Source organism: Cuculus canorus, chromosome 2 (genome assembly GCF_017976375.1).
Source record: "Cuculus canorus isolate bCucCan1 chromosome 2, bCucCan1.pri, whole genome shotgun sequence".
NCBI lineage: Eukaryota > Metazoa > Chordata > Aves > Cuculiformes > Cuculidae > Cuculus > Cuculus canorus.
Genome location: NC_071402.1, coordinates 31,309,634 through 31,322,771, shown reverse-complemented (window position 1 = coordinate 31,322,771; position 13,138 = coordinate 31,309,634).

Here is a 13,138-nt window from a genome sequence, read left to right as displayed (position 1 = left end):
AGAGAAGGAAACTGCCTTCTCCTTTTGGCAAATCCTGTAAGAAAGGTTCTGTGGGAACAAAAATCCAAGCCACTTCATCATAATTTCAAGCACTTGGCCCTGGGAAGTAATCCAATCTGTATGACATATTGCCCAGATGCTCTTTACGATCACTGGAGAGTAATCAAGTTCAAACATTTCCTTGTCTCTTCTGACAATATACCACAGGACTATTTGCAGCCAAGCAGCTATCTAGTCTGCTTCAGTGTGTTTATCTCTTCACTAGCAACATAAGGAACCAGAGGAAAAAAGTTATGCCCCTCCACCCATCTGGCGTCGTGGCCACAGAGCCCCCTTGGAGGATGAGTGCCAAGAAGACCATGGCTGGAGCTTATACAGTAGTCCTTCAATGTTTAAGAGTTAGAGGCTGTATTTTGAAGTATCTGTGTAGTCCACAGATTGAACCCCATGTCAGAAGAGAGCTTTAACTGCCATCCAGGGAGAACACTGGGCTAACATGCTGTCCTCTGATCTTTGGAAGCCAGACAGCAACTGCAGGACTAGGCAGAAAGCTGGTAAGAGGGATCCTCATGGCAGCTTTGCTTGTGGCAAGGCAGAATCGATGCTCAGATGCTGCTTTCTACATCAGACTATGTACTGTGGGATAAAAGTTCGTTTTCCTTCAGCCATCGACATGATGATTCTCCAAACCATTCAATCTTTCAAAAACTGAAAGCAGCCTCAAATCCCCACCTCCAGCTGTCACTGCTTTGGCTGTGAAGCTTCCCAGCACTGTACTTGAGAGGCTTCTCTCTCTTTTCCTGATCCCAAGAGCTTTATAAGGCACATTGACTCATTAAAACTCAAAGTATTTTAAAATAATGTTGTCTGGATTGCAAAGTCAGGCACTCAGGAAATACTAGATCTGTGCAATTCCAGCTTTATTCCTTTTTTTATTCATTCAGTGCTGTCCTGTCAGTGAGTAAATGAACTACTTACTTTAATCACAGCTTTAACATTAATGTCAACACCATTCTAAGCATGCACATAGGGGAAAGAATTACAGTGGCACAAGCAGCAAAATAAATTCCTCTTCTAAGCACTTGTCTTTGTAACTTAAATAACAGTAAACCTGTCTTCTTCCTACCCTTCCTCTGTCCCTTTCTCTCTTCCTCCCTTCCTTCTTCCCTCTCCCTTCCTTCCCAGCCACAGCAGCCCTCTCCATGGAAACACCATCAGCATCAGCTCTAAAACCTTGTGTATTGTACATTGAATTGAGCTTCAAGTCCAACACCAACTAGCAAGAAGGAAAGCTATATTCTCAAAGTCATGGAAATGTTGCACAGCCCCAGCTCAAGAGTGGAGGAGCGTTAGTGTAAATTCTGACCTGATACTCTTTCTCCCTTGTGCAAAAGCCAGGGAACTTTTGTTACATTTGTTCCTGACACACCTACTAATTAGGTAGGCCACCAGCCATGTCAACTTGATGTTAGTTACCCACTTCTTTCTGCTTAGGAGCTGAAGAGTGAGATAAGGATTGGTGTCTCCAGCATCATGTTAGTTCTCGAGAAACCCTAAAATAGGAGCTTGTGTGCTGTGTGAAAGAGGTAACCCAAAATATCTCTCTCAACCTTCAGATTTTCCCCCCTCTAAATACAGTTTGAGTGTCTTTGTTCTACATAAATAAATTCAATACTTCATATCTGGAGAAGAAACACACATTCAGTTGACAACATTACTTTCCTCAGTAAAGAGGTCCCTGAACACTTATTTTTCTAACATGAGCTAAAGAGGTTCGATGGTTGGGTTTACAATCCAGTACAATTGGACACTTTAGGCACATTCCCATTCCCAAATCTGAGGGGGATGTTACAGGTTAAAGTGTAAGATACGCGGAAAGCCAGGGAGATTTTAATAAAAAATCAATGAGGTCTCATCACCTACTGTTAATTTCATTCATTTTTTTGCTTCTTTGCCAATAGATTTTATTTGTAGTGTAATTAGTGAAGCCTTTTATGTTGAAGAATTTTGCTTCTTGATTGATTGCCTTGTGTAGATAAAATCTCGACGTAATTCATGGTACCATTTTCCTCAAGAGCATGTTGCCAGCCACGTGCTCTCTGCCAAGTTCAACTGTGGGACACAGCCTTCAGGATCAGAGGTCACAAGGATGGATCTGTGCACAGTCAAACTCAGTTCTCTCCTGTATCTCGTAACTTATTTATACCAGACATGCAAGAACATAATATTATATTGAGACATGTATCCTTGTATTAAATGTGGTTGAAGCTGCCAATAGACTGAAATATGTTAATGGGAAGGACACACTAAAATAGATCATACCATTTTGCTTCCCAAGTAATGGTGGAGAGGAGTATGTTGCATGCTGGTGGGGAAGCAAGTGGAAAACTACATCAGAGGGGCTTAGTAGTTGATTGCTCCTTTGCTTCCAGGGGTGTCACACCTGCAGTGATTCCAGGGGGTGCTAATTCCATGGAGAGGGCTCCTGCTGCCAGCTCAAATGCATCACAGCCATCTGACAAAAGGTGTTGCAGCAGTGTAAAATCTTTCTGCCAGTTCAAGTGTTTTCAAAGGAAGTTTGAAGAAGCAGTTTTGTCCCTAACAACTTTTTATTTTCTTATCAGGGGTCATCCATTCTTGTCCAGGTGGCATTAACAATACTGGTTTTGGTAATTTAACAGAAATACTGTTGTGAGTTCACAACAGGCCTGGATTAGGGCAGTTAATGCAGAGCTGGGTCCTGATATGCAGTATAGTGTTTGTATGTGCAAAGACCTCAGAAGTCATGAGAAATAAGCTCTTATTTCAAGCTCTTTCAAGAACTGTCTACTCTACCTTTGCTCCACCTTTGGCAGATCGCTGACTCTATTTGTCTCCCTTTTCTTACTGGCAAAAAGGGAATGATAATGACTTCCATATGTAATTAGGTAGAGATGACAAATGGGAAGCATTGGCATCGTCCAGACAAGTCTTAGCTCCTCAGTATAAATTCATATCTATTAATCTGTTGAGAAGCACCTTGTTAGTCTCAAGAAAAGTTGCTTCTGCTGTCACATATGTGGGAGTAGATTAGGATTAACTCTCCTGAAGGTAATAATAAAGCTGGGCTAAGCAAATGCAGAATCAAACCCTCCCAGTGATGAAACAACCCAGACCCACTTTCACAGAAGCTGAACTTTCTCTGGCCATTTTCAGCACCTTTACAATCTCCTGTAACAAGAGACACATCTGTTTCACACTTCGACTCCTCCAGGAACCCATACAGATCTCACATTTCTAAATCTGACCTCTTTCCCAAGTCAAGAGTTTAATTTTTTTCATCTGGAGTGTAGTTAGGTCAGCATCTTGGTGTGCTCATGTTTTACTCCCATGCACAGACACTTGGCAACAAGAAGCTTTCACAACTTTTACCAAGGGTGAAGACCACACATTGAATAAACCCAGCCACTTAATCTCTACGGCATCTACTTAATTATTACTGAATGATGATGACTACTTCAAACAGAGAGTCTGTGACTGTACGAAGGACAGTGAGCACCACCTCTAACACCTTCCTTACCCATATAACCACACTGTCTGGAGTCAGGCAGCCCGATTACATGATGTACCTTCCATGATCCTTCTAGGTTTCATATGCTGCCTTTAGCATCTGAAACATGCGTGGCAGAAATCTGTTATGACGCATTTGGTTTCTTGACACGAGGAAAACTTAAAACTGCAGATTTAGCTGCAGTTACATTACATTGCTTCAGAGAGCAGAAATATAATAAGTAAATCTCATATACATGATTCCTATACTTATAGATGTAGAATAGGGATTTTTTTAATGTGTACTATATACCACCTTCCCCAAAAAAGAAAATTCTCTCTATAACATTTTCATGTCTTTTGGAGACTTTAAGCCCAGCCTGAAGTTCAGTAAAAATGCCCCTGCTTTGGTGTAAGGTGGGTTTCTTTTTAAGGCATTATTTTCTGGGAAGAAACCAGGTAGTCTGTACTTCTGGATTCTCTGTACCTTGGAAAGGAGCCCTCAGGACATGCTGGAGGAAAGAGGCCGCATAGATGCATGCTGAGCAACAATGCTCCTGCATCAGGGACAGCAAACTTTTAGTCAAATCAGCATCAAATACACTTGAGGAAATACTGTATCCTCCTGTTGCTGGGACCAACTCAAATATGTCAGTGACTAAACTGGCCCCACAATGCCTTGTACCGCCCCACTGTATAGGTAAGCACAGCGCAGGCTAAGGGCAGAAGACAGCAAGCCAGTTGCATAGAAAGGATTTAACTCCAAATGCAGTGAGGATCCTGGCTTCTCTACAACTCAGACCACTGCCGTATCAACACTGACATCGTTTTGTTCAGCCCTCTCTGCTACAAAGAATTTAGGTTGCAAACTACTTCTCCCTCTTTTCCCTCTTTCTCCCTCAGCTACAATGCAGCCTTGGCAGCTTCTGCATGGCAGCCGCCAGGATGCTGATCTGCAGGAGCCTGAGATCTCCCTCACCTCCAACAGCCCGACTTTGCTCCAGTGTCTATGTCTGGACTACTAACACAGTCACCTCACTCAGCCCTCCTACCCTATTTTTCCTACAGGGAGGGAAATAAGCATGTGACGTTTCTCCAGCCACCCACAGCTGTGCAGTGGCGGAGCACTGGTCAACCCTGCTAGCACTGCCGCAGCTGCCAAAGAATCATTGCCTTATAAAGGCCATTTTGTCTGTGGCTCACGCCCATGCTGTGTATACATAAAGAGAAATTGAAATGTTCCAGGCTCCACTGTTATCTTATGAGCAAATTAATAACATACAGCCTCACATTCCCTTTTCACCAAGTCAGTTGCTTTGGTTGGGCTTCTCTCCACGAGGGGCTTCAGGGGGATGGCAGGTGAGGTGCCATGCTGGCCAGGGTGGTACCAGCCTGGTGAGCCAGCTGCCGTGAGGAACTCCGTGGGATGGCTTTGCTCTGCCTTCACCATTGGCACTGCCATTTTTAACTAAGACAACAGTTGGTCTAGGGTCTGCACAAGAAAAGGTCTCAAATTCCTGGTACTGTCTTCACAGCACACAGACCATTTGTACAATCCCATTAACAGCAACCTATAGTTTGTCGGCTACCGGGCAATGAAGCTGTGCAATTTGCTGGACGGAGTTGTAGTGGAAGATCACTTCAAAATCTCAGCCAGGACAGCTTACATTTTGCCACCTAAAAATCTGCAGTAGCGCAGGAGACCAACATTTCATCCTCATCAGCTCATCTCACGGCAGCAGAAGAGCAGCACGAACAGACCTCGGATATGAAGGCCCTAAAACTATAAACAGCTCAGACTAGCAAAAAGGCTACTGCCAAGAGACATGAATTGGGTGCAATTTCTGTTCAAAATAGTATCACAGCTGAGGTTGAGGCACAGGGTAGGGAGGTGGGTAACTGGTTCTTGGCCCCTCTCTTCCCTCCTTATGCAGGTACAGAGTCTTGAAGGAAAAATCTGGCGCAAGGGCTTCATGTACTGCCTTTTCCAGTGAGAAAGATCAGGAAACTCTTCCTTTATTTACAGAAATAGTGGGCAACGCCTGTTTTGGACACAAGAATATTTGGCTACTTGTAGCAAAGAAATCCTTCTGTCCTATCGATCCATTATCATTCACTCTAGACAAGGAAACCTGGTGAATCTGTGACCTAAACTTCTCTCTCATAAGAAGAGATTTAGACTAAATGTGTATTACTCCCCTTTGACATACTGCTTTGCATATGTCAACATATATCCTACACGCAATTCCAACTATAAGAGTAGTGACCTCTTCTATTTACAGAAGGGGAAAATGGTCACCCAAGCATTTCTTTTTTCCCCACCTTTTGGCTAATGAGCCCTTCCGACACAAATATGCTAAAAGCTTCTAGATCAGTTGATCTATGTTGAAAGCCTAGCTCTAGCTTCAGGCTTATGTCAACTGATTCATTTTGAAGCCATACTTGTTAGCCCATCAACACTGTATTTCTTCATTAAAGATATTTCACAGGAAAATGCTGCTGTAGCTTCCCATATGATCCTTTCTGTTGCTCCTGGGCAGGGGTCTGCTCCAGGACTGCCACCTGCAATACGGAGAAGTGGGGGACAAGAAGCCATCGTAGCTTACCGCACTTTGCTGTTTTGGTTTTGCTTTACAAGGCCAGCAGAGGCTTTTGATGACTTTCCTCGGTCAGGCTGGGAGTTGGCCATCACCATCCACCCATCCCCCACTATGAAAGGTGAGCAGGCCGGGACAGAAAGGTCCAGCTCCTCTTGGATGGCAGATAGCAAGGAGAAAGAATAGACCCCCACATGCAGATCCAGGGAAAGGAGATCCTTATAAGACATCACCCACCTTATAAGATACAAATACACTGCAGCCCTAACAAAGGCTGAACTTAGGACAAAAACATCTATATATCTCGATTTAGTTCTATTATATACCTATATATATAAAATATTTCTAAGAAGTATAAATATAAATACATAAGAGGCAAATACTTTCAGGCCAGATTGGATGGAGCCTTGGGCAGCGTGATCCAGTGGGACATGTCCCTGCCCATGGAACTGGGTGATATTTAAGGTCCCTTACAACCCAAACTATTCTATGATTCTATGATTTATAATCCACTAGCCACTTCATGCTTCTGTGGCCTCAGAAGATCTATGGCATATGTGGTAATAGGAAGTACAGAATAAAGACAATGAAGAAGCTCCTGACTTGACATTGGATTTCTACCCCCATCACTTCTCCAAAACAGCCATGCGTTTTGTGCAGCCTGGCCAAAGATCAAGAGCAAATTCTGGAGGACAAAGGGGATAAACAAACAATGGTTTAAATTAGCAAACCACAGATTGATACACAACATGCAAAACTGGAGTAAAAATGAAAGTTAAGGGAGAGTCTTCAAAAGGCAAGAAGACTGTTTTGCCAAAAGCAGGCTAAAAGACTTGCCCGCAGCCTGGAAAGAAGCTCGAATCAGGAGCACCCAGCTCCACATAGCTGCTATATTTGCAAGACTAAAATTATTTTCTGCAAGAACTGCAAACAGGTTAATGTAGTATGTGCAGTTATGGTCCAGACTTTCCAAAGTTATTTTAAGAAAAAAATATGTTTGCAGTCATTTTAGCTAGTGAGAAGTATCAAAAAATATTGGCTGAGTAATAGCAACTCAATTCAGCTGCCTGAATAAGTAATTCACTTCCCTGAAGATGCCCTAGACAGTCCTGGCTGATCCCATCTACTGCTCCAGCAGGGCATGGATTTCTTGTAGGCCTTGTGCTTTATCCATCAATGTATGTGGATGTCTCTCATGCCAGTCAAGATACTCTGGGCTACCAGTTACCTGTGTCCAGCAAAATGACCCTGATCCCTAGGTGTCATCAGCAGAGCACTCATAGTAGTCAGCCAGGCCCATAAAGACAAAACTAAACACTAAGAAATCACTACATAGAAGTTAGAAATTTGGGGAAACAAACACCCCAAATTTGCAAAATTAATTGAATAGCAAATGGACAAAATTTTGCTACTTCTAAGCGTGATTTGAAAAAGTTAGCACAGAGACCAGAATCCAACGTTGTACTAATGTACTGTAATAAAAAATATATATATTTGCACTGATGGAGGCAAATTTATCACTTTGCCACTACCTGGGCTCAGAGTGCTACGAAGGGAGGCACAAATCCCCTCTGCGGGGCGGCCACTGGGAGTGTACCCCAGAGGTCCTGGGCAGTAGGTCTACCTGACCCTGCTGTAAGCAGAGGCTTGGACCACACAATCTGCAGAGGTGCCATCCAATCTGTGATTGCCTGTGACAAAGAGTTGCACGGTGCCTCTAAGTTATGATTTCTTTTGTGTGGAAAGACATGACACAGCTGATGAGCACGTAATCAATGTCATAGTCAAGGTATTTGCCAGAAAAATCATACTAATAATGACAGTGGTAGACAACAGTCCACAGCTTCATACAAGTTTAAAAATCAAAGGCTTTGCAAATCATTCAAACATTTTACTTCAAGTGCAGGATATTCACCATACAAACATATTGTGGGTAGTAGTGGTGTTACAATAGCTAATCATCTAAGGACGCTATAGCATGCAGATTTTGGGGAAGTCAGATGTTTTGTAAAAAACAACTTAAAAGATAAAGAAGAGCTCATGTAAATGACAGAAAAGAAAGGAATAGTCAAGTGCCAGCAGCCTATAAAATAGCCTAAGAAAAATCTGGATTGAGTTATACCAGAAGAATGTGTGTGAAGGGAGGAAAGGAGAGGGAACATAACCACACAGAGAAAACTTCGCCAGTGCAGGCCATTCAGAAGGACTCATCAGAAATGTAAGACGGGATCTACAAAAAATGAGATTATCCAGCTAAGGAAAATGTGGACATAAGCAGCCCATGACAGGCGGTAGCAGCTGAAAGACTGAGAAGGATATGAATACATGAGAAAGGAAATTTATTTAAGGAAGAACTGTAAAGGAGATGCAACCATGTCTTCAGCAAAATGTTCTGAAAGAGGATCTCCAAGTGAAAATGGCACAGAAGTAAGATTGAAAACTGTGAAGCCTCTAGGAAGGAAGGAAGGAAGGAAGGAAGGAAGGAAGGAAGGAAGGAAGGAAGGAAGGAGGGAAGGAAGATTGGGCAATGATTGTTCAGTCTATGACAGACTCTTGGAGAATGGAAGAGCTTATCATCCCACTGTGAGGAAGTTAAAGATAGGGCAGATAAGATTCAGGTGTATATACAAAGTTGATATATATAAAGTTCATACATATATATATATATATAAAAGACTTAAATTTTGTAAAGCACAAAACTCTGGAAAAAAAAAAGGAAAAATGTAAAAGCATAAGATGCCCATGGAGAAGGCAAACTGCCACAGGACATGTTTATCTTTGCATTTGTACTGAGCTTGACACAAAACCAAGAAGGTGTCTGGGAAGTCTCTCAAGAAGCTGAGAGAATTCTGGTAGCTGGAACACAGGAATCCCCTCCTGACAAAGGTCTTCGTGACAGGATCTCTTACAGGAGACTGAAAACAAAAGACAGATTTTGAAAAAGAGATGAAGAAAGGTAGAAAAAATTTTGCAAAGGTAACAAGTATTACAGTTAACAAGGCTGGTATCACTGCCTTCATTAGCCAAAAATTAAAGTCAAAACTAAATCTGCAGAGAAGGATTTTATTTGAAGAATTAGGCACTTAAGAGAAGCCTGGAGTTTCTCCAGATCCATTCAACAGTGAAAGGTGTGAGCAAGATGAAAAGCAGAATCAGTCAATGCTCAGGAGTGCCACAGATGCCAGAATGTGAAACAAGAAGAGTGAGACAAAGAATTACAGCGGTAAGACACAAGAAATCCACGACCAGCTCAGGGGAAACACTGCCTATTCCATCACCACACTGTTTGCAGAAATTGCTACTACAATGAGGCTGATGGAGTATCTAATACAGAAGTTTTCCTGTCCTTGGTGTTACCTAAAAGGAGCTGAAACAAATGTGGTCTGATTCAATGGCCAAAACTCTTGTTGAAGAGATGTGCATTTTGTGATTGTGCAGGTCACACAGTCCCAGTGCAGACCATAAGCCAAATGCCACAGATAAAAAATGATTTACCAACTTCAATGAAGACCTTTGCAAGATCCCACAGTGGAAAAAAAAAAAAAAGAAAGGCGTGGGCAAGAGATTTGCTCTCCTGCTGAGCTCCTGCCTTCTTCCTACACAGAATTACTCCCTTCCACGCTTTTCTGAAAAAGATGTGACTTGGGAAACCTCCTCTTCACAGAGTTTGCCAAGTTAGGCTAAAAACCTTCTATCCTAACTGAACTGCATAGCAGCTAGTGTGTACCATAAGTCACAGTACCTACTGGAACTTTGGAGAATACACCCATGCTCACTAAGTAATGTGCACCACCTAGTGAGTATTAGGCATCGTGAGAGAGCTCATCTTCCATTGCTGAAACCAGGGCAGAAGGCTTTTAGTTCCACCTGTGTTTGCTGATACACTCTGCAAATCACACCTCTCTCTTCTCCCTGCTTCCTCACATCAATCAATAGGAAGACGATCCATTCCTGCATTTAGCTACCCTGTTAACTAGCAAGGATTTAAATCAGACATATAGGACCCTGAAGAGGACATGCCAGCAATGATAAATGATCTCAGAGGGCTGGCTTTGATGATGCAATCATGTGAGTTTGTGATGCGATAGACTGAAGACATCTGATGCAGGCTATGAGATTTTTGTCCATGCTAATTCCCATATTTGGAACAGGGGCATAACCTCAGAGAAGTACAACTTTACTGTCCTGAAACCTTGAAAGAATTAATAGCATCTCCAAAATTTACTGGTGAAGCATGTAACCCAATCATCCAACACCAGAGCATGCCACGAGGAACACCCTCCAAACTCGGAAGCAGGTTGCTGCTGCCTGGAAGCTTGCTAACCCAAACACCTACAGCTCAGTGGCTAACCAGTCCAGCGCTGGCAAGCCAGCTGTGGCTACTATGGTGGACCATCATGATACAGAGCTGAAAACAAGAATGTAAACTATGTAAACAGCAGCATGCGTTATTTATCCTACGATACAGACTGGGGCACTGAGTAAGAATATCAGAGTAACCTTGTAGTCCACACGCTGAGTGATGAAGGTTCTTCACGTTCACTACAGAGAAAGAACATCTACTCAGGGATCAAAGTACAGCTGAGGCATTGCTGTGTTATGTCTTAGCTTGTTTGCAGTAACGTGAACATGTGCCTATGCTTCATGCCATTGAATGTATAATTGAAACCGGACACTGAAATTTGCATTTTTATTTCTCCTGAACACAGTAAAAACATTATTAACTTTCATCATCATCAAAACCAACAACAACAGTTTCCAGGGGTACATCTATTTGGAGGGGAATGGAAGCAGGGAGCAGCTAAAGGGTCTGTATCCTCTTCTTATTAGCACTGATTTAAGACGCACTCCAGGCCATGTAGCACTAGAATGTTCTTGTGTCTGTGCTTCCAGCTCTAACAGCGGCTGCATTTAGCCTCAGTTCAAAGGACTGATTCTGCATCTGTGTTTATTGGTTTGCAACACTGGCCAAGAGCCTTCTGGTAATAAGTGTGAAACCACCTTTGCTGGTAGGTAAGGGAATGAGAGCAGGAAACTCCATTTTTAATTTCCTGTATAACTTGACAATGTGATTTTATTTTTTCTTTTTTTATGATGAGGGTGAAACCAAAATAGTACTAGATTTGCAGGAATATTTGGCAATGATTCTTTTCCAAAAATGTGAAGCAAAATTTGCACTATGTAAAATCCTAATACTACTGAGTGTCATTTACAGATTAGTTAAGCCAAATATAATTTTGATTAGATTTTCAGGAGCAGTCATGGGTTACTGTAGTACACAGTAGGTGGTTTTGTCTTGAAAACATTAAACAAGCATGAATTAATTCACTTGAAAGAGTAGAAAAATTCATCAAGTGCATTTGTTAAATGAGAAATATAATCAAATAGCTAGCGGTGACATTTTGGCCAAGAATTTCAGAGAAAAAGACACATTTCTGTAATAGTCTCTTGAGCAATATAGTAACCCTCAATATTCACTAATTTCTTCAAACACACTTCTAGAAATACAAGAAAGTCATTCTTTTTCAAGGCACAAATACTTCAGTCTACTTGCCATCACACCACAGTTTACTTTTTACTTTAACCTTTTCCTTTCAAAATTAACAGTTATTCAGAAATAAGGTTTAATATATTCAAGATTCAAATAGTGCATACTAACAGAATTAATCTTGCATTTTTGTTTTCCCACATGAACATTTGTTTGTGACTTCTGTGTCTGTTGTAGATTTAAAATATTGGCTTCGTTACAAAACATGCATTATTTATGAAAGACTGGGCAAGAGGCAAATTGCTAGTATACTTACTGAGCTATTACACAAAAGGTTATGAAAATGTTCCTAAAATGCCCTACTTCATACTCAGATCAGCTTCAGAAGAAGCATTTAATACCTGAGAAAAGTGATAGGCGTATGCAAAACTTGTCAAGGAAGATCTTGCTGTATGTCAAGCTAAATCTAGAAAATCCTTCCCTTGGGAAATTATGAAGTGTCAGTATCTGTTTTCAACCTGTTTTACCATCTCAAAGAAGGTTAGCATTTCAACATTTCCTACATGAAACCAGCACTTAGTCATGACCAAGATTCAGATTTCAGCAATAGGCAAGACAGGAACTTGTTAAATAATGAGGTTGGTGTTTAGTCTCCTCTTCCAAGTTGTAAGTGATAGGACAAGAGGAAAGAGCCTCAAGTCGCATGAGGGGAGATTTAGATATTAGGAAAAGCTTCTTCACCAAAAAGGTTGTCAAGAATTGGAAGAGGCTGCCCAGGGAAGTGGTGGAGTCACCATACCTGGAGGTATTTAAAAGACCTGTAGATATGACGCTTAGGAACATGGTTTAGTGTTGAACTTGGCAGTGTTAGGTTAAGGGGAGTACTTGACGATCTTAAAGGTCTTTTCCAACCTAAATGATTCTGTGATCCTGTGAAAGGTAGTCCAGAAGAGGACAATGAAAATGGAATGAATACCTCTGCTACAAAGACAGACAGAGAGTTGGAGCTTCTCTCCTAGCCTAGAGAAGAGGGCACTCTAGGGCACCCTTATTGCAGCCTTTGAATACTTAAAAGAGGCTTATAAAAAAGGTGGTGAGAGGCTTTTTATCTTTAAGTGACAGGGCAAGAGGCAACACTGTTAAACAGAAATAGGGTAGGTTTTGATTGTACATAAGTGAAGCAATTTTTTATGACGAATGTGGTGAGACATTGGAATAGCTTGCTCAGAGAAGTGGTGGATGCTCCATACCTGGAAGTGTTCAAGGTCAGGCTGGATAGGGCTTTGAGCAACCTGATCTAGTGAAAGATGTCTCCCTGTGGCAAAGGGGTTGGATTTGATCATTGAAGGTCCAGTCCAATCCAAACCATTTTGTGATTCTCTAAATCTATTAATAGATGCAAAATCTGCTGTAGTTTTATTTACTGTTACACTAGTCAACCAAGTTGTTTGTATTTTTCACCAACAGTTATTCTCTCACACTCAAAGATATCAGTAACTGTGTTTAACTGCTTAAAGGTACTGTT